The following is a 23,730-nucleotide window of genomic DNA, read 5'->3' as shown; positions in this document are numbered from 1 at the left end:
AGATCTTAGAAAAGTAAAAAACTCAAAACTTTGTAATCTGAGTCAAAGTCCAGGAGCAGATACTTTAAGAACCAAATGTTTCCCTTATTCCAAGAGAAAAAAAAAAAAAAAAACACCCCAAAAAAAAAAACAAAAAGGCAAGCTAAGGACACTGAATATCATTGTACTGAAAAAAAAAAATAGTAAGGGTGGACAGACATTAAACCATTTGTCTTTTAGTCAGTGATTCATGATAAAATCTTAATGTGGATTTGAATTTCAGATCCACAAGCATGTCTTCTATTTATCAAGCTTTCCAAATCATCCCCAAATCTTTGATAATGAAGTCCACCAACCAATTACTTTGTGTCAAGCTTTTATCTTAATTAGTTTGCTAATGTTTCAAAATACTATCCTTACATGGTGAAGAAGGTAGTACTACACATCTTAGCAGTTTTTCTTTTATGTGCAATCTTTATTGGTTTGCTAGATTATTTACAAGGACAATAAAATGTTATTTGTTAGTTCTTAGTTTAACTTACAAACCTAAAGAGGAGCAATAGAAAAATATGGATTCTTGTGTAATCTTCTGGAATCATGCTTGACACAGAGCAGATGATCTGTTTAAAGAGACTTGATAGATGTTATAAATAAATGAAAAAATGTAAAATCTTGTTGTATTCCATAAGAGGAGCTCTGTTATCACAACAGAGAAAAAAAAATAACCTTAATTTTAGTCTTAGAGTGTGAGTATAGTTTGGATGCAGAAAATTATAAGTTACATATATGCTGAATGCAATGAACAAAACATAATCAAATCTAATTTCCCAGTACCCCTTGCAAACAAAGTACTAAATTAATTGTCGGTGTTTTTTGAAAGCAATATCCCAACATATATATTACTAAGGGAGTTCTCTCTGAGGATACACAATATATCAAAATATTTTTTTCATAGTATTTCAACTTCTGCCAGTAGTATAAAAAGAGAAGAAAAGAATAGAAGTAACAAATGAGAACAAAAATGTCTTTTATCTTCTCAGAAGCATGTAAGTAACACCTAATATTTAGCCTTTCTAAACAAAAAACCCAAACACATATTGCAGAAATGCTTATAAAAATTTCATTGCCTATTTTTTTCCTGAGAAGATTGACACAATAATAATAGATAATATTTGGTCTAGTATCTAAATAATCATATTTAACTAGACTAGTTTATTTTCCCATCCCAGGAGTAAGTAGGATTTTGTAAAGTGGTGTTTTTAAAGGGGAGTTGCATTTAGATTATTGCATTTCTTTTGTAGACTAAGCAAATAAAATATTGTGACATGCTGTTTGAGAGGGAGGGTTGTAAAATTTCTGACTCTTTGGGTGTACATACATTCTGTTTGTTCAGGGTGTACTTAATGAGCAAGCAATGTGCTTTAGCTTGAATTATGGACAATTAATATGCTGTCTCTTAGCTATGTTCACAAACCTGCCTTATATTCCTTGGTACTACCCCTCTTTCAAAAGAGGCAAGCAATTATCTTCAACCCGGAAAGTCTGACCTATCTAGTGACAGAATGAATCCTGTCTTAAGCCACTACCCAAGAGACCAGTAAAAATTGGTCACCTACCACGTATGACCTTTAACTAAATCCATAGAAGACTGCAGTGGAAATCTTGGGAGCTACATTAAAGCAATTTTTTAAAGACAGAACTCTCTTCCAGAGGCATGGAAGACTGGATGTGAGCATTGTGTTCTGATAAGGTTTACCTTCCTTTGTTTAAAGTACTAATACTCTCAGTAAAGTGGGTTTTTTACTGGCTGTTCTTTATTTGCAATGCTAAGATTTTTTTCCCAGTTCAGAGCCAGTCATGTTGAAGAGAACTGTAAGTTAACTAACAATGTCCATTACTGCTCTGACATTATTGATGACGCTCTCAATGTTTCAGGTAGAGTAAAAAGGGAATTGCAACTTGTCTCTGGGGCCTGTCTCACTGCAATCTCATCTCCTCTGGCAAGGAGCAGATTGGTTGTTAAAAATCTCAAAAGTCTTCATTTACACTGTGCTAAAAAGAAATTAAAAACCAAACAAAAATAATTTATCTATGAATTATATAAATTCTTCTTATTTTCATAAGCACTGTATTAAGAACATGATCCAAAACTGGACAGCTCTCTGAGAATCCATCTAATGACTAAAATTAATGCTAGAATGACATAAATTCCAATAAATCACACAACTGTTGTGTGATTCTTTAATATCCTTGAATGCAGAGACTGTATCATAAATGCAAAATATTTCTGGGGAAGATACTTCAGTGATAGGTGAGTTTTCCTCAGAAACAAACTTCAGAACTTTTCTGTGAACATGCAGATGTTAGAGTCCCTGGTATAGTTGGACATTGAGAATTCATTTCAGTCCTCCATTTTTTTAACAAAATAATCTGTTTCACAAGGTATTGGTTTATACAAGGACAGACTTTTCATTGGAAGACATTAAACATTATGTGAGGAGAAAGACACCAAGAGGAAAGAAAAAAATAAGACATCAAGACCATCAAGGACAAAGACTAGGAGAAGTAAAAGAAAATTGACAATGAGTTGCTCATGCAAGTTCAAAGTTGGGAGTTCAAAGATGTGTAGAATTTTATTTTAATGCGGTGAAGAAATAGAAAGAAAGAGTGAAGAAGACTGAGTCAATAAACCGAGAAAGTACTGACGCCATTTTTTATGATGGCAGCTCCAAAATGAGTATTAAAAAATTAAATGTGCAGTATGTTTCTCTCCTAAAAAAGAAAGGTGGTTTATAAAGAGAGAAAGTTCAAAAGTGTTTTGGAGAGGTGAGACAGGAAGGTACTTTCACATCTACACCAAAGTTTTCTAAAGTTAGCAATAGAAAAGAGGTTCTGCTATTGATGAAATCTTTCAACAGTGAAAGGTGAGATACTGGGGAGTTGAATTGTTTCTTGTTTCCATAGTCCTGTTTGTGCAAGCATTCATAAGAGCATGCTGGTGTTATACTTGGAGGCAGTTCACTCCTACAAGCTCCTCCAGGTTTGATTGCAAAATTACAAAATGGAAATACAATATACTTTATTCTCAATAATTTTTGAGACCTGGACTCTAACATATTTGACAACAACATGGACAGTGGGATAGAATGCACACTCAGCAAGTTTGCTGATGACACTGAACTGTGTGGTGGTATTGACAAACTGGAGGGAAGGGATGTCATTCAGAGAGACGTGGACAGGATGCAGAGGTGGGCCCACGTAAAGCACATGAAGTTCTATAAGGAAAAGTGCAAGGTCCTGAACATGAGTTGGGGCAATCCCAGGCTGGGCAGAAAATGGATTAAGAGTGGCCCTGATGAGAAAGACTTGGGGTTGTGTTTGGATAAGAAGCTCAGCATTAGCTGGCAATGTCTGTTTGCAGCCAAGAAAGCCAACCTCATTCTGGGCTACATCAAAAGCAGAGTGACCAGCAGGTTGAGAGAGCGGATTCTGCCCATTTACTCTGCCTTTGTGGGACCCCACCTGCAGTACTGTGTCCAGCTCTGGGGTCACCTGTACAGAAAGAGCATGGAGCTGTTGGAGTGGCTTCAGGGAAGCCACAAAGATGTTCAGATGGCTGGAGCACCTGTCCTGTGAAGGCAGGCTGAGACAGTTGGGTTTGTTCAGCCTGGGGAAGAGAAGGCTCCTAGATGTTCCAGTACCTGAAGAGAGTCTATATGAAAGCAGGAGAGGGGCTGTTTTTCAGGGCCTGTAGTTCTAGAACAAGGGGTAGTGGCTTTAAGTTGAAGCAAGGAATATTTAGATGAGGTATGAGGAAGAAATTCTTGAATTTGAGGGTGGTGAGAAACTGGAACAGGTTCCCAGAGGAGTAGTGGATGCCTGTCATTGTTCAAGTGGCAACTAAGTATGAGGTATTCACTTGCTCACTCTTCTTTCGCTGGTAGGACAGGGAGGAAAATCAGAAGAAAAATGTTAAATTCGTGGTTTGGGATAATGTCAGTTTAATAACACAGAAAAGGAAGAGAAAATAACAACAACAGTACTAACGAATGAATATACAAAGCTGGTGATACACAATGAAATTTGCTCACTGCATGGAACGGAACTCTTACTTTAGCTGCAAGCAGCAGTCCCTCCTTCCCAGACAACACCCACCCTTATACGTTGAGCATGACAACATATGGTATCAAATATCCCTTTGTCTAGTTTGGGTCACCTGTCCTGGCTTTCTTCCCCCCAACTTCTTGTGAAAATCAACTGTATCTCAGCTGAAAACTAGGACAATGCCCTGTCCCTTGGAATGTTCAAGGCCAGGTTGGATGGGGCTTTAGGTAACCTGGTCTAGTGTAGAGTGTCTCTGCCCATGGCAGGGGGTTGGAGCTAGGTGGGCTTTGAGACCCTTCCAACCCAAACTAGTCTGGGCTTCTATGGGTTTATGACTGTTTGGTCAGTTCTTTTGATTCAATAAATTGCTTCATTATTCTTTAGTTTAAGGAAAGAAGCAAAGCCTGGGAAATTTCAAGAGGAAAAATAAACCCAAACAAAAATCCAGCATTCTTACTCAAAACTCAGTGTAGTTCCTAGTGCAGCCATGCAGTAATTTGCTGCCTCATATTTAAATCCCAAACACTTAATGTCAAGGGAATTAATGGCTAAAGATATCATAATGCTTATGCTGAATACATTATAGATGTAAGAGGATTATTCTGATCAAACAGATGGAAATGCATATTTCATCAGACCACTACAACCTTAACTCTGGCCCAAAATAAACAATGTTTTTCCATCAGTGATTTCAGAATGTAAACAGAGCATATCACAGAACCCTGCTGAAAAAGAACCAGTTATGGCTGAGGTTTTCAAAAGCAGCCAATGGATCTAAACAACTGTTTGACTCCCTGGGCTTTATAAAATCCTTCCTAAAACTGTAATCCTTGTGCACAGCTAACATGTCTAAAAGAAGAGGTAGCTCAGAAGTTTATCAATTCATAACATTGCTTTTCTCTGAAACTCTCCAGGCTCTCTTCAGCTGCGCTTGGCAGTTTGCACAGACTGATATGGTACTAATTTATTTTGTCTTGCAGAGGTAGAATTAACATTTGAATGAGTGAAGCGTACAGAGGGTTCCCTGAACTAGGTCTAAGGTGCTGCTTCTTGTTACTCAGTGTCACCCTGCTTATATATTATTAATTGTTCCTGATCCTGTATTGATTTTCTCTTTTCAAAACAGTAATTTGTTTAATGCCTAATAAAATATTTGAAAATAAAAATGCAAAGGAAAAGGTATTTTACGGAAAAGTCAGAGAACAGAGCTTCAAGTAACTGCTTAATAAATTCCTAATCTTACAAAAATTTTGTTGAGACAAGACAGTCACATTACAATGCATTAAATAGACTTTGTCCCACACTTTATTAAATTAACTTTTCCCACATTCATAAGAGAATCATTAGAAACCTCTTTGGACTTTTTTGCATGTTGCCATTGTCCCCTGTACATCCCTGTCCATTGGGCCAATAAAACACCCACACAAGTCACTGAAGAGGATTTTATAAGCTTCTGGGCATGCTGAGATCTCTTGGGGATTCAGGAAAGGGAGCCCACCTGATATTATTGAAAAGATGTCCCTTCTGTCTCTCTACCCGCCAATAAATAAAATTCAGTTCATTTTTTAAAAAAAGGTCTCCATCAGAGGTGAACTACTTGTTTTACGTTCTCTACTTGCACTTTTAATGCAGAAGTTTTCCAGCCTGTTGATAATAAGAGTCCCTCCTGGCACTGAAATTTCGACTTACATGGGTGACCTCTAAAGAAATTGCTCATTTTATTTTCCCTAGCACCATTCTAATAATTCATTTCAATTCTTGCGTATGCTTATATGTTTTTTCATAACATTTCAGTTGGTAGGTTTGTTCTGCATCTTCCTGGATTTTTTCAACTGTCTTCAGTGGGGCCTTCTAAGTGGAAGGCTCAACATAGAGTTGAACTTCACTGAAAACTCTTGAAAGCTAATTTCTGAATTTAATTAAAATAGCTAGTACAGTAATGCCTTTACTTATTTTTCTGGAACTGGATTATTTTAGCCTCGAGAAAAGGAGGCTGAGGGGAAACTTTATTGCTCTCTACAGCTATCTGAAGAGAGATTGTAGCCAGGTGGATGTTCCTTTCCAGGAACAAGCAATAAGACAAGAAGAAATGGCCTTAAGTTGTGTAAGGCGATGTTTAGATTGGATATTATGAAAAAAAATAATCAACAAAAGGGGTTTCAGGTATTGGAAGGGTCTGCCCAGGGAAGTGGTTGTATCACCATGCCTGGAGGTATTTAAAAGACATGCAGATGTGGTGTTTAGGAACATGGTTTAGTGATTAACCTTGGCAGTGCTAGGTTAATGTTTGAACTTAATGGTTGAACAATTCTATGATTTTGCAATTTGTCTGAAACGAAATGTTGATATAAATGGACATGTCTTGAAGGTGACAACATATCTGACACAGCTTCACAAAACAAGATTGGGATGCATATCGAGGAATTTTATTTAATGGGACCTTTAACTCATTTTAAATCTGTATACAAATGCAGAGCTCACTTGATTCCACATTTTCAGTAGATTCTATAGCTAGTTTATAAATAGCTACTTGTAAGTACAACAGTATATAAATGTACTATTGGTACAATGTTCTGAATTTTACCATTAACGTGTTAAAAATTCAGATAATGCCACCTGCATAGGAAATAGTAAATGGGGAAGGAGGAAGGGAGAAATGCTTTTGAAGAGTATCACTCCATATTGAAGACCTTTCCTCATCTACAGTTTCATAGACTGGGAATTTGTTTACTGTCTACTCCCTTGTCAGTAAAAGGAGTCTCATTTGCACTAGGCACTTCTCCTTTAGATACTTAAGTTAGTTTAATTGTCAGTTTCTCAGAGCTGTTATCTTCCTCTGAGTTTTATTCAGAGGATCCAGAAGTAGGAATGGTCTATCTTCTTCCCAATTTAGTGAGAAAGCATTATTCAACTGTTCTGGTTGAAAGTCAGAACATCTAAGCTGGTAATATAATCATCTGACATGTGGCTGTTGACCCGATTTGGCAAAGTCTCAACTTGAGTTCCATAATAGCTTTTTGATTGTTCAAGTCCACCTGCAAAGAATACATTGCATTATCAATGTTACTGCTTCCTGGTTCCTGTGGGTTTTGAAAAGTATTCCTGGAGCAAATGAGAGATGAAAGTGTGCTCTGAAGTCACTCTTCTGTTTCTGCTGAGAAGAACATGCTTGTAATTTCCTGTAATGAAGAAATAATATTCTGTACACAGTGATCTAATTAACAACTCAGAAAAAAAATTGCCAATACTTCTTCATAAACATGTGGGTGACGATAAGAATGAGGAGGGGAAGACAAAATTAAAATTCAGAAATGTAACTATTTTATGCAACACTAAAGCAATTATTATATGTACTATTAAAGAGACTGGATGGAATTAATTAGATATCTTTAATATTACAGGAATAATAAATTTTTAAGTTCTTGCTGCCAGCTGAACCAAAGAATAAGTACAAAGCTCAGTTTTCTTAGGAAAACTATCATCAGTGTGGATCAGATGAGTGGCTTACCTAATGCACCATCTTGCCTCCAGCCATGGCCACTGGCAGCCATTTCAGAGGCAAGAACTAAATCACCATAACAAACAACTGTATTTCCAGTAGAGGGCATCTATCAAGGAGATTCACTACTGTCTTGGAGATTAGGCTGATTCTCCTTAAATCTTTCTGATATCTAGTGTAAATGTGCCATTTCTTCCTCTTGCCCTTTCAGAAGTACTTTACACTCCAAGTGGTTGTTGCTTTATGGTAGCATTACAGTCTGGTTCATAAACACATAATTGAAAAACTCTCTGAAATATATTGGAGAAATACATGTTAACTGAATGCTGCTTCTAATGAGCTGTAATGTTCCCAACCACTAGTCAAAAAATCATACCATGACTTTCTATTATTTAACTTTCTAAGTAGAACTTTTGGTAGTCACCAAAATCGCTGCAATTCACTGTGCTTTCAGCTATACATGCCTTTGCAGTATAAGATGTTCTAGCTACTGTGCCATGTATTACCATAAACAGGGATGGCCCTTAAAAAGCATCTCTTGTATTGTAGAACTTGCCTTCTGTACTGAAACACCAAGGCTATTGGCTTCTGTCAGGTACGAGAAGCAAAAATGCCATCTACTTTTGAGCAAATCTTCAATTTCAGATTAAACTCAACCCCTCTACAGACTGGATTAGTTTTAAAAAGTATTTATTCCCACAGATTCCCATTGCAGTCAGCACTCAACCTTCCACAAAAGGAAGCTCCAGTTATTTTCCTCTACCTGTCACATTACCATTTTTCAATCCTTCATTTGTTAGTATTTTCTGTATTTACTCCCAGCTGTGCCAAAATTGCTTCAGTGCTGTGAGATTGATAACAAGAAGTCAGAGGAGCATTTGAGGATTCTCTTTTTCTCACTCTACAAGACCCAGAAACTCTTCCACCACAAACAGAACAATGGGGATTTTTAAGCCATTGTTCCCATTTCTTTGTATCAGCTCGAAGTTTTGCAGGTATCCTCTATAGTAAGGGGAAAAGGGGTGTAGAAGAAGGAGGCGGAGAAACTGGAAGATACTTGATGATTAGCCAGGATAAGACAGGCAAGAGGTGTGGTTATTGTGAGATGAATCATACCCCAGGGGCTTCATGAGCCTTCATGTATGCTTAATGCTTCTAATTCTCCTGGGCTGTAATTATCTCAGGATAGGTAAAAGAGTTATTTTTAGAAATGCCAATTTTTGTGATTTATTGGAATTTAAGAGCTCAGGCAGCAGACTCAGGGAGCAGGATATATCTGCCCTGTAAAGGTTGATACACCAGCCATTTCGCAGTAATAATCTGAGAGGAAGGAAACTCTCGATTTCCCCATCCCAGGAAGGCCAGCAGTCCTTCTGAGACATTGATTTATGCCTTGTAAGTAGCTCTGCTTTCCTTTTTATTTTTTTCTGTTCTATGTGGTTTCTTCATTTACCTTTCTTCAAGGAACTCCTTAATCCTTAGAGCCTGTATGGTCCCCAGTGCATCACTGAGAAAGATCCCCCAGTCTCTGTTAAGCTGCATCTCTACACTGAGATGGGAAGAGATATCTCTTTCTGTATCTCTCCAGGCTGCTTCAAAGCGCGCTCATCCCTTTAATCAAATCCCCACTACGTCTGTTTGGTTGTTATTTGCATCGTCTGTGATTTTGCCACCCACAAAACAACTGCTTCCTTGACCATTTTCATGTTCAACACCGGGCTGGGGTTGAGGTTGTGCAGAGAGCAGGTAGTAAGAACAGGTGAAGGATTCTCAGCAGGGAGAGCTGCTGAGACCGTAACCCATGCACGTCATGAACACCTCTCTGCTGTGCACAGCTTTCATCATGTTTATGCCCTCAGCATGTCCAAGTGCCAAAAAGCAGCCTGAGATTTGATATTTATTACATGGTGCATTTGGTGAGCTTCCCTGTAAATCCAGGGAATAAAAATCAACCAACCAACCTGTTGCCAATTCACAATCACATACCAAAGGAAGTTTTTCACATTGTGGAGAGCTGGGATTACAGACTAAGGGATCAAAGCCTCTATCCAGCAAGTTATGCAGCTCTATCTGTGTCAGTGTGTGCTGTAGAAAAAAAGGACTCTCTCAATTCCTGGTTATACACAGCTGGTTGATTTAAGGCTCAGATTCTACGGTAGAGGAAAATACGTATAACATTAGTCATTTGTTTCAGGTCCAATTAAATTATTGTTCTGTCTGGGTTCCCTACTGAGTATTTATTCACAGTACAATCTTGAGCAAATCAGTCCAGGCCCTGATTCAAAAAACATTTAGCGATGCTTAGCAAAGAAGGTTTAATCACACATCTACGTGTTCTACTGAAGTCATAATCCCATGAAAGTTGCATAAAAACACCTTTTTTTTTTTTTTTTTTTTTTTCTTTTCCCAGCCTACATTCCTACATCCATTAAGACCAGTGGGGTTTTATAGGTATGTGTCTGGGTAATAATGATCAGAATTTCATTTTCATTTGCCAGGAAAAATCAGAGGGCTGTGTTAGTGAATGCTGTTACACCAGTGGTTACTCAGGTTTGCATATACACTGCTACTCTTGTAATCTCACCCTTTCCCAAATCCTTTTTGCTATCAATGAAAGCAATAAACAGTCCCTTGTAAAACTAAATCAAACCTCTGTGATTAAAAATATGTATAACAGCTATGCATCTGCCTTGGATCTTAAGAACAAACTTTAGTGCCTTTATTTTAATTTCTTATGGTCAGGCTCAAGCTTGAAATAGGTGCTCTGTGGGATACAGTGGCTGTAGAATTCAGAAAGTTCAATCTCCCAGGGGAGAAAAGATTTATCCCATTAGATGGAAGAGCAGAGTTCTTCCTTCTTTTAATGATTTTGCTTTATAATTCGACTGTTGAATCCCAAAGTTAAATGACAAGCGAACTCCAGTTAATGACAGTAATGTGTGTCTGTATATTATTTTGATAAAAGAACTTGTGTGAGCTGTTGTTTGGTTGGTTTATTTTTCAGGCACAAACCCACTGCAGCTATTGCTGTGACAAGATGATAAAAATGTTTGAGTCTTAATGACTTACTGTACCACAGCTTACGCGTTGTGTAGCAGAGCAGCTGAAGGCATTCACATGATGCACCCCTCTGCTGAGATTTGAATAGCTCCTGGGAACCCACTTCAGTGCCATTTGCAAGTGTGCCAAGCAGACCTTTATTGATCAGAATGTCAATTACGGATTCTCATATGCTTACATTAATTACCCTGTCCAAGAGACTGTGGCAGAATGAAGGCTATCACGGCTGATATTAGGTTGTCAGACTATGAATTTGTAGCTCCTTGAGAACACAGAGACAATCATTTCAAGGATAAAAATGCACTGAAGATTTCGCACACAGCAGCTATATGTCATATTCTGATGTCCAAGCTCTTTCCAATATTTTGCCTTTCAGAATAAAACGAGATCTCAGGCCTCATTAATTAAATCTATAGCCCGGTCTCATGTGAGAATAAAAAAGTAACTCACAGAGCTGAGAAAGGGAATTAGCTCTATATGAATTCGTAGGTCATGCAGGTAAAACCTGACACTGAAAGTGTTACCCATTCTGATGTGCAAAGGAAAAATACCTTCTGGCATAAAATCTTATATTCCAAATCAGGTTCTTTTAAAGAGATGCTGTCTGGTTTTATATTTCTACTTTTTAATGATATAGCTGTTCTTAACAATGAGTTTAGCAAGGATATTTCATGCATCTGACAAAGATTTTTTATTAAGTTAGATTTCTTCTCCCCCTTGCCTAGCTCCAATCTAGTCAACAATCACAGGCATGCGTACAAAACACACCAACTCTGAATGGTTAGCACATGGGGAACTCTGTTCATACAACAGGGTTTCTCTCCTACTTGAAAACAGAAACGTGGTGAGAGCTGTAGGTTCAGGTCCTGCTATTCAGTGACCCTCCTGGGCAATGCATGGAAAACTGGAAGGAGACCAAAGTACACGGCACGGATCAACAACGTACTGCATTTCAGTATCTATCACCCAGCATATAAACATAATGTGGATTTTGTTACGGATTTAAAAACCTGCATGTTTAAGAAACTAAATCATCCCCAAATAAAATTCTTCATAGCTCCCTGTGAATTATAAAGCTAATTAAATGTAGGTCAAATCAAATATTCATTAATCAGAGATTAGCTATATTTTAAAAGATTTTCTATGAACCTATGCATTAGGAAGTCTCTCTAACAGTCCACGTCCCTCTCACACAGTATATATAGAACAAGGTTTCATACCCCTTTGCACAGAGCCAGATATTAAAATAATAACTTTTTATCTTGGAAGATATCACCAATTCTTCCAGGCATTTTATGGTAGACATTTCTCTACCTTTTCTCTTCTATGTATTCGGTATGTTATCCAAAGAAGAGAAAACTTCCACACCCCTAACACAGGGCAGATGCTAGGAAGAAAGAATTTTAACTTGTGGTTTCTGCTCTAATTGATTATAGTTTAGCTATATTAGAGAAAGTGAGTGTCTGAAACAGGTATTTTGTTCTCTGAGGGTGAAGAAAAAGTTACCTTTAGTCATTCCTAAAATAATTCTAAGAAAAGTTTCACTTTGGTAGAGTACAGTAGACTTTAAGAAGAATAACTGTGCTGTCCACTGAATAAGTAGCATAGTGAATTCTACTTGAAGTGACTTAAAATATCTCCTGCATTAAAACCATTCAAATAATGCGTTATTATGGCAATGCTAAAAAAAAGAAGCCCAACAGCCCTTTAATAGCAGCAAGAATGAGGTGCTATAAAGACTGTACCTTGTACAACCACAAAATTGCCTTTGCATCCTTGCTTTTTCTGTGCTCTTGAGTTTGTAAAGCCTAGGACAAGCTCAAGGAAAGATTTGTCCTGTTTTATAAGGAACAGGTAAGAACTAATAAGACTGAGGTATATTTAAGGAGTAAAAATCAGCCCTCAAACCCCAATTAAAAAAAAAAATAACACATTAGACGTCTCATGTTTGGACATTATCAAAGTCATTGGGTACAGTCTGCTTTTCTGGGCTCTTATTTGCTATATACTGTTCAAAGCAATTTTTTCATCAGCCAGTCTCCAAGGAGAAATAACATAACATGATGAGAATCTTTAGGGGATCCAGAGGAGTAGTTTGCACAGAGTCATAATAGTAAATCAGAACATTTCCATACTTGTCATACTCTTCACCATGTCCTCTTTTGGGGGTAACTCATGCTGAATGGGGACATGCTTTTGAATATAGATACTGGGCATCTAGAAGAGGTATTCTCAAGGTGACTTGCAATTCTTGTAGATATTTTCCAGAACCTGCTCAGTTTTATCACAGCACTTACGAAAGGTCAGTACCATTATCAGAAGTAATGCTTCAGTTATGATTTCATGCACCATCTCCTCAAAACTGCTCCATGTTCCCTCTTTTAAGGGATATGTTAAGCCATCTTTGGTAGAGGTGGCATAGTGCTTTCCTGGGTCACCTTGAAGCAACCACTTAAAAACTTCATAAAACAGGAATAGTAGTACCACTGTATTTTAGAGGGCTAATGCAGATGAATAAATCAAAGTCCTTCAGAGGATATTTAATGACCAAGTGTCATTACAAGAGTCACTGCTTTTTAGGAAACAGGTGGATGCTTGTGATTTATATCTTTAACTCTAAATGAGTAAAGACCTTTCCAAAAAGATGCTGTTAAGAATGAAGTGGCTTAATTTACTTATTATTTCTTCTTCTACACAGTTTTCATCTCATAAGGGCATTGGGAATGTTTGTTAGGCTGAGGTAATGTGTGGATGAGCACCAGAGAAACACCACTGGAACAGTTAACACTTTCTTACTCATTTCAGGCTTTGAATAATGACATTAATTAGGGTAGGAAGAATAAGACTGAAATTAAACTAACCAGCTATTTTTACAAATTGTACACCACATATGGGGGGAACAAAGTTGAAAATAACCTCTCCTGAAAAATAAAAAAAATCCATACTGTTAGAGAAATCTTGGAATGCCTATGTCTGGTTTTCTTTCTACCCTATTTATAGATGGGTAGAGAAAGCATTCGTTATCTCAGTCTTTATTGTCATCATAAATCTCCATATAAAACCACCTAATTATATATATATATTTTTTTTTTTACAATTCTCCTTTATGTTCATGTGTTCCTTATTATCCTATCCCAATTTTCCCAATTGTATAGAAGTGAATAGGGAATGAAAGGCCAAATCTGTAAACCAGAGAACATCTGGATCTGCCCACAGGAAGTGGAAACACCTAAGTGATCACCTCAAGATTCACTGGGTCATGAATTAATTTGTTTATTTCTTGTCTAGATACATATGCGTTAACACATGCATAAACATGCTTATATATGCACACAAGAATATAGATTTACACATATACATTCTATATAATGACTTTCATGTGTGTGAAAGTGCTTTCACTCATCCATCAAATACAAACTGGATTTTTATAATGTTTCCAAAATATTTCACTGATGAGTATTTCCCAAAATGAAACATAAAAATAACACACAGTAAGAAGAATTACCACAGCTTTAAAAAATATTGGGTTTATATCTAGACTTTTTTTTTTAAACAAATATTTTACAATAGAGATTAATTCAGATTTTCTGCAGTCTACTCCAGGAGTGCACTCCACTCCTGCCCTACAAGCGTGTGTTCAAGTCCATTGTTGTAAAAATATAAACATTACATTTGTGTAGGCAAATGACTGAGAGGGTCCTCTTTAAATTCGATACTATCATATGGGCACAAACCAGTCACCAACTAGTGATATCTAGTTTTAGATAAGTGACAGTACTACATTAATTGTTTCTATGTCATAATTACACCTCTTAGAGTCTGTAATAAAACTAGCCACTGTGCTAGAGAAGGCTTTATGAGAAGACAATACAGGAAGGTGCAAACAATGTTCACTTGTGTTTTGCAAAATAACAAATGGAAAACTGCCCCTGAAGATCTGCTCCTTGAGACCTATCTGTTATTCCCAGATTTGTAAGGTATTCTGCAAGAAAACATAGCTTCTTCCTGCCAGCCTTAGCTCACCTGCTTTAAGACTCCTGGGAGCACTCTACTGAAAAAAAAAAGGAAAAAAAGTGGAATATTCTTAGAGAACAGATCTTTTCATTGTAGACGAACTGCCATGACCACTAATCTGTTCTGAAAAATGTCATTATCTGACCTAAAAAGTTCTGTCGTGCATTAATAACCTTGAGAACTACCCATTAATGATGGATGAAACACCCAAAGAAGAAGCTAGAGCATCCAAGAAGGAAACAAACAGGCTGATGTTGCCCTTGCAGTGTTTGATTGATTTAGAGCATGAGTGGGAACTGAGTAAAGGCTCTGATGAGGTTTGACTAGAGTTGCCAAGGCAGTTGGTACTGTGAGAAAAGGTCAAAGGAGTTACACATATCTGGATTGTTCACAGATGGCTGATGCTGTCAGTTTTATTTGAAATAATCCATACTTGAGTGTCAAGGGATGAATCAGTCACGTTCTACCACTGAGAGGACAGATCACTAACATGTTTTATTTTATTAATGCTTGTGGTTCTCTTGGAGGTCCTCTACATGGGCATACATAGTACCAGGAGCAAACAGGGACTAAGCCTACATTTTTCCAGACTTGAAGAGACATCACTCTTGACAAGGTGCCTCTGCTTTTAGTCATGTCTTTATTTACAGGTCTGGCAGAGAGCAGATTCTGCATTTATGTGATTTTAATACTTAAATTTGGGAGCAATGGACCCATGCTTTTACTCATGTGTAGCTTACTATGGTATTGTTTCCACATAATATGTCTTAATTTAGCATTCAAATACTGAATAAGCTTTGTAATAATTTCTCTTTTTCCCTACCCATTGCTTAGCACAAACATTAAGAATGTCTTCACAGGATAGAATTAAGTGGTCAAATGTTTTCCTGCCTTTTGTAATGGAAAGAGGAGTATTGAGTTTCCTGGAGTCTTTGTGGTAATCAACCACTGTGAAGAGAATGAAGGGTCAAACCTAAAATATTTTGGCTGAGAGGAGAATATTTCTGTTTTAAATCATTGCCTTACTTCCTCATGGGAGCTTTAATTTTGCTACCACAAATCCTTAATCTCCCTTTAGGCTGTTATAAATTAAGCTTGCAAAAGCTTCATGTCTATCTCTTGGTGAGGGCAGACTTCTAGCCAAGGCTGCATGGAAAATATGTTTGGTATTTGTCAACATCTTAACATCTGGTCCACAACCTTCAAAGAATTACATGTGCTCTCAGGATGAACACCTCATTAATTAGAATTCTGTCTTTGAGCAGAAATCCTTCTTTCTGTTTCAGTTGTATTGCAGTTAAAGCTCTCTCTCTCTCTGGCAAAACCAGTTCTGGGCAAGCTGTTCATTTTCTGAGTTGACAACTGTCTTCTAGTTTCTGTCATGACCAGTTTTATTGGTGTAATCATTTATTTGGATACACATCAAGAAATGGGTTCCTTGATAGCATTTCTCTTTGTAAAACGTGGTAATGGAAAATAGTAAATGATCACTTTAGCATAGGAAGCTTTACGAGTGCATTTAGAAGGAGTCAGGGTGTTTCAGAAAGGATACAGGTATTGGTGGTGCTTTACCAACAACATGGAAGTGTCTGAAACCTCAAAATTCAGTCATTTACCTGAAAAATTACTAGAATTTCTTTTTTTTCATGTTTGAAATAAAGTTTGTGCTTTTGAGTTATGAACACTGAAAACTCTTTGACATCCTCTCTAGTCTCACAGTTAGTAATGTCCAGGGTTAGTCAAACCATTACAAATACAGAGAGTGGCACCAGTGACAGCCTGAAGGTATTGGTAAAAGTACAGGATCTTCCAGAAGACTTTAACAGTGATCATAAATTAACTTCATTCTAGGGTAATTGACTCAGAAATGTCCATGTGGGCCATGTTCACAGCTGTTTACATTTTTTATAGTAACTGGATTTGATGTGGTGCTGTGAGTGCAAAATGTTTCCACTTTCAAATGGATTAGGTTTCCCCAACAGCTCCAGCCTTTCTTCACAGGTATCATTCAAGGCTAACCATTCAGTAGTGAGGACATCCGTTTGGATGTCTTTTATCTGTGTGTACTCAGTATCCCCAAAGTCCATAATGATTTCATAAGCAAATAATTTTCCGCCTGCAGAAACTGAGCAGAACTGAGCAGTCTGAGGTATAATATTGTTTAACAACTTGTCTTTGCACTGATAGACAAAAATTACCCTAGAAAAATTATCAGCAGTTTGATTTCATACATTAGTTTTGAGCCCTGAGAAATTAATGTCTGAATGGTGACACTACTGTGATGTTTGCTCCACATAGATGGCAACAGATGGGTCTGTACTTGTCTTGGTGTTGTTCAAGATAATTAATGACATAAAGAAATGTTCTGGGAAACATAGAGCAAAACAGTCAATCAGTAAAAAAAAAAAAAAAGGTAATGCCTTGTGGAAGGCAAGTACCCGAATAACATATTAAAAAGCATATCAGCAAGCACATGGTTAAAGTATTCATCTACATTAGTGCTGTCATTTTGTTGGGATTTAGAAGATCAGTCTCCCACTTCCCTAAGGAAGTCCCAACAAAACTTTTCCATAAACTGATATGTACTTGAAAAACTTAATTGCATAAACAATGCCCTGCTTTCTACAAATAAGTTTATTCTATCAAAATTCATAGTTTCAGTTAAAATCAATGTAGCTGTATTCGGTGCCCAGATTTTTCTCTGTTTGTAAGCTTCAATGCTGTTCTCAGTCTCATTCTCAGAGATGAATCTGGTTGTTTTCCTGTTACTTGTTTGCTGCTTCAGATGCTCTAAATGCTTGAAGAAATGAGCATTACACATTTGCTTGTTTGATGGTCTTCAGTATTTCAACCTTATGGTTGCCATCATCCTTAAGAATGTGTTGATTATCAGGACACATGAGCTAAAAAGCATTTCAGCACAATGAAAGATAAATTCAGTCAATAGGTAACAAGAACTTTACACTCTATGATATGAATTCACAAATAAAAGTCAAATAAAAAATGTTTATCTATGGTACTGTAAAGCTGCTCACCATGTTTCAGGGTTACCCATGCTTAATAAAAATACTTATTGCCATACAGCTATAGAAAGCGTTATTGAATAAGAGGATGTCAGTTCAAGAAAAGATTTCAGGGAAACAAGGTGCTTTATTTCTATGAAATGAAATCCTTAAACTCATCATTAAAGCCTCCAGATAGAAAGAAGTCCTTTATTCAGCAAAGGACATTACTCGGTTATTTGAAATCTAGAATCTCTTTTTAATAGAAGTCAAAGAAGAAAAACACGCTCTTCTCCCCATTACCTCCCCCCTCCTATATTTTCTCCTCTGAGGACTTTTTGCAAAGGAGCTTATTCACAAAATGTGAAAGGTGATATATTGAAAGACTGTAAATTTTAAACATTTCAGAGGAGATTTTAATCAGAACTATACAGGATGCGTATGTCAATGCAAAGTTTCTATGTATATAGGTTTCTATGTAGTCCTTACATTTGGAAAGAAAAACATTTTTTCTTCATCTCTGTGTTTCAATTCCCTCTATTCCCTGACACAGGGATTTTGACTCTTAGCAGCTCTTTAGGGAATCTGCTTTTTCCATCTGAAACTGCAAATACATCCTTTTATGTACCAAGATCCTCTGGTACATAAAAGGATCCATCTGGTGTGCAGTTGTGAATTACATGACAACCATCACAGAAATATTTCCTAAAACCTAACAAACAAATGAAGAAATCCAAACAAGTTCATGTTATATTTTCTTATGAACAAAGAGGGAACACTGTACCTATACGAGGCTTTTTGGTTTTAAACAGTGAAGATCAGTATTATTCAGAAAATTTCATTCTACAAATCTGTCTACTTTAACTGCTGAGGGATTTAGGAAACTAGCTAGTTAAACTTTAGGTGTCATTAAACCTCTAACCCACCCTGCAATCAAATCATTCGAACAATCTAATTTAACCTGATATAGGATAAATATGTGGCTTAAAGCCTGGTTCTTGTGAAGAAGTCTGATCTGAACACAATGAGGTATCCAGGCAGAAGTCCTTTGGGTGCATCAGCTTCTTCAAGTTGCCTCCAGTTATGATTTCATTGTTTTTTCCCCCCATAATCTTTGATGTCCAAGCCATAATCTCCAAACTGGAAGTATACTTTCCTTTGTTTCTCTATGTATTCCTTTAGACAAACCTTTATCATTGTGTTTCCTTGGACTGTGATCATTAAGCTTGGTAGTTCATATTGTCTCGTAATAGCAACCAAGTGTCCTTCATGTTTTACTGGGATTTTTTGTGTTATCCATCACTTAATCAGAAATATTTTTCCATTGTCATCAAAAAAATCAAGACTAGGAATATTAACTAGCAGTGGAATAAAAGTGCTATTATTGGATGACCTTGTGTAATGAGTTCTTCTTAGACAAAATTAACAATTGCATTCTGCAATCTGTTAGTAAAGTATATTTAATCCCTCCATCATAGGATTTAATCCATCCATCTTGCATAAAATTTAACTTTTAATCATGATGCCATGTGATACTATGCTAATTTTTCATATAAATTTAGCTATAATCCATCTACTAGACTCCTCGCCTTGCCTCGCCTTCCCTTCCCTTCCCTTCCCTTCCCTTCCCTTCCCTTCCCTTCCCTTCCCTTCCCTTCCCTTCCCTTCCCTTCCCTTCCCTTCCCTTCCCTTCCCTTCCCTTCCCTTCCCTTCCCTTCCCTTCCCTTCCCTTCCCTTCCCTTCCCTTCCCTTCCCTTCCCTTCCCTTCCCTTCCCTTCCCTTCCCTTCCCTTCCCTTCCCTTCCCTTCCCTTCCCTTCCCTTCCCTTCCCTTCCCTTCCCTTCCCTTCCCTTCCCTTCCCTTCCCTTCCCTTCCCTTCCCTTCCCTTCCCTTCCCTTCCCTTCCCTTCCCTTCCCTTCCCTTCCCCTGCTCCTCTCCCACATTGTCAGTGATTCAATATGACTTTTTCTACTTCTGCTCATGGTTTAAAATGCCAGCCAATATGAGCCTACATATGTATATTCCAGAGTTTATCCACCCTCCTTATAGCAATGTCTCCAAAACTGCCTGCCTGTTATTTCTTCTCATTTGAGTACTATTGCTTTCACAGTGGGTCAGAGGAAGGACACAGTTTGCTTTTTTTATTTAATACAAGTAGAAGAATCACCTAGGTTATTTCCATGTTCTGTTTGCAATGATTTGATTTTGAAAATGCTTTGGAAGCATTAGAAGATTGAGATAAGTTGTACAAACAAAATAATTGTGCCACTACTGATTTTAATCTTGTTAGTGCTGGGTGGAATCCATGTCCTCTATGCAGAGTCAGAACATTCACCTAGAGCTGTGAAGCCCATTGGGTGAAAAGCACTGTTTTTCATAATTTTTTTATTTCTGATTTAGTGAATATTATTATTGTACTAGTAAATGCACCCATCGTGCACCGTAAGAACTTGTCAGGCCATGTGTTCATCACGTGGCTTAAAGTATGGTCACCATTTTGTCCTATCACCATGTGTTTGGCTCTTGAATTCTGAGGGTTTGGGTGCCAGTAATAATGCTACATTATGCATTTTTGTAAGTAACAGTTCTGATCCATGCTTAATATTGCAAGGTACTTACAGTCTACTAAGTAATATGTACTTTCTATTAATATCATATTATGTCCCTTCAAGGCAGAAAAATGTTGCAGAAAGTTACCATAAAATATGTAACAATGATAAGAAATACAGCCAATTTTGCTCAGTAAAACTTCAGGAAATGCAACCTGTCTGTTCCTATTATTTGTATTTCATTTGCTTAGTGTAAGTTCTCAGTTTATAAAATCTTCTACATGTACAGAATCTCTGTATACAGATACAACAGAACTATTTGTCTAACAAGTTATAGAAGTCACAGAGAGATGCAATGCAATCTAGAGGAAGAAAAGGAGGATGTGGAAGGGTTGTGTATATCTTCCTAGAATGAAAGTTCTGGGCCTATAGAGCTCACAGAGGCTCTATAATTTTCTGGGCTGGAATGTTTGTGCTTTTTTACCAATTTTTGTGTTTTACCCCTGTGAGAGTCATTCCTTGTCCTATAGCCACATGGTCCTGAGAAGTCACAGGTCTTGTTTAATATTTTTATATATGATCTCAATGAGGGATTCAGTGCACCCTTGGTAAGTTTGCAGATGACACTAAATTGAGTGGGGGTGTTCCATCTGCTCAGGGGTAGGAAGGCCCTTCAGAAAGATCTGGGCAGGCTGGATCAATGGGCTGAGGCCAACTGTATAAAGTTTAACAAGCCAAGTTCTGGATCCTGCATTTGAGTTACAACAATCCTACACAACTCTACAGGCTTTGGGAAGAGTGTCTGGAAAGCTGCCTGGCAGAAAAGGACCCGGGTGGGTGTCGTTGGCTAATGGACAGCTGAACATGAGCCAGCAGTGTGCCCAGCTGGTCAAGAAGCCCAACAGCATCCTGGCTTGAGTCAGAAACACTGTGTCCAGCAGGACCAGGATAGGGATCATCCCCCTGTACTTAGCATTGGTGAAGCTGCACCTCGATTGTTTTGGGTTTTTTTTGGTCTTCTCACTCCAAGAGAGACATTGAGGTGCTGGAGAGGGTCCAGAGAAGGGCAACAGGGCTGGTGAAGGGTTTGGAGCACAAGTGTCATGAGGAATGGATGAGAGAACTGGAGTTGTTTAGCAAGGAGAAAAAGGAGGCCAAGGGGAGAGCTTATCACTCTCTACAACTACCTGAAAGGACAGTATACCTAGCTGGGGTTTGTCTCTTCCAACTAACTAGCAATAGGGTGAGAGGAAGCGCTCTTAATTTGCATCAGGGGAGGTTTAGACTGGATTTTAGGAAAAATATCTTCACTGAAAGAGTGTTCAGGCATTAGAATAGGCTTCCCAGAGAGGTGATGGGGTCACCATCCCTGGAGGTGTTAAAAAACCATGTAGATGTGGCAGTCCAGGGCATGGTTTAGTTGACATGGTAGTATTGAACAGACAGTTGGACTTGATGATCTTAGAAGTCTTTTCCAAGCTTAAAGATTCTATGATTCTAGGTGTAGTTCCATAAAAAAGAATTGGTAGGACCCTCCAGCCTGAGTCCTGTGAGAGCTTAGTGAGGCAATCTGTAGAAATATTAAGCTCAGATACACTTCAGAGGAGCAGGCTGGGAGAAGATTTCTGACATCTATTCAAGGTAAATCCAGTTCATAACATTATTGGATTAGCCTTTCTTGAAGTTTAATTAAATTGGTTTTCCCTCTATTAACTGTTATAACTAGGAAATGGGAGATGAGAATGAAACTTCATCTCATTATAGTTTAATAAGTTAAATCTCTTCTTGTGTCTCTAATGCTAATAAATATGCATTATTTTATATGAATCATGCAAGTGGATTTTATGCTAGCAACTTCAGAACGTGTAGTATTGTCCATGTCTCATCCTCAGAGATTACCCACTTTTTAAGTGGCAAATCTACCATTACTGCCATAACCAATAAAATAGAAAGGGAGGAAGTTTGGTGTCCATTTCAGGCAATCCCAAAGTAATCATGCTACACTAAGCTTAGTGAGAAAATAAAAAAAGAAAAGGTCCCACCCCAATCACCTAAAATGTATCAAGTGTAACAAACTTTATAACCCACATCACAATCAAGTATCTAGATAAAGGATACAAGATTTGCCTTCTTTCTCCTTTGCAGATTTTCTTTAGATTTTCATCAGTTTTAGAGCATGAAGGGATCTAGTGGGTTCAACAGGACTATTTAAATGGAAATAAATCATAACCTTAAAGTAGAATCCATGTTTAACTATATTCCTGCATTAATATTACAGAAGTACCTTTGAAAAACACATTTTAAGTTGGATTTTGAGCTTCAACAGAGGAATAGAGAGTTGTTATTTTATCATCCTTACTGTGAACTTCAGGGAAATGAAGGCAACAACCCAGAGGATGTCTGTGAATGCAGGACTCCCTGAGATACTACCAGTCTCCTGCAAAATAGGAGATTGGTAGAGTCCATGAAGTCTTGTGCCTAGATAAGAAAAAACAAGGGCATACTAATAATAATGAACTTAAGAATTATCGTACAAAAATTTGGAATTCTGTAATTTTGAATGCTAGAAAAAAAATACTTTGTCATCCCAGATTTTAATTATGAAAACTGAAAATGTTTTCTTCGATGTGTCAAGCTAGTCAAGGGGTAAAGATATCAAAGAGGCATTTTTGGACCATCTCTACTATGGTCTTTCAAGGGGAATAGAGGCTGGATTGTGCATAGATCCTCAGTGCTGTGGAATTTCCATTCATGCCCTGTGAAGAGCTCTTTAGTTTAGGCTCTGTTACATTGTATTTATCGCCTAAGTCTCACATCCATTCATCTCTTTCAACAAAGTATTGACCGCCCTGTCTACGAACACATTAGCAATCTAAACATGTGCAAAATTTTCTCTGACTCTCAGCATCCCCTGTTTATGCTTGTAAAATAAAAGAAAATAAAGTAAGTCTGAATTCAAAATATAGACTAGGAATTGTCTCTGGTTCATACGACCTTCTGATCCATACTTCAGCATCATTTTGCGGAATGCTAACAGTACCTGTCCAGAAACACGCTAAAGGACCACTCTGACAATTTCTCAGTATAAGAATTGCATTCCAATGCTTGGGAATATTTCTTGGAACTTTTTAATTTATTAGTCTAGATCTAGTTTTTGTCACTCATACTATGAGCTCTTTGGAAACCAACAGTGTTGTCTTATTATTTCTCTATACTGAAAATAATAGAGCCTGATCATTTATTGACCATGTAGGTTATTCTTTTAATGGAAATGAGTAATGCTAATAATTATTATAATGGATTAAGGGAGGAAAAACTCTTGTACAGTATAAAATAATTAATGCAGATATTAAAATATTTTTTAAAGTCCATGTTTAACAACTCTGCTGATAGTAGTTGTGTTGGCTTTTTAGAGATATCTTTTTTTATGGGGGAGTGGTGGTTCACCATTGTGACTCTTGTTTTTATGGTGGAATAAAAAATCCTGCTGATGTATTGCAAACAGCTCTTCCTCTGAGGTTTTT

The sequence above is a fragment of the Gallinula chloropus genome, assembly GCF_964237585.1.
Source record: "Gallinula chloropus genome assembly, chromosome: 1".
Lineage (NCBI taxonomy): Eukaryota > Metazoa > Chordata > Aves > Gruiformes > Rallidae > Gallinula > Gallinula chloropus.
Note: the sequence above shows the minus strand (reverse complement) of the source record.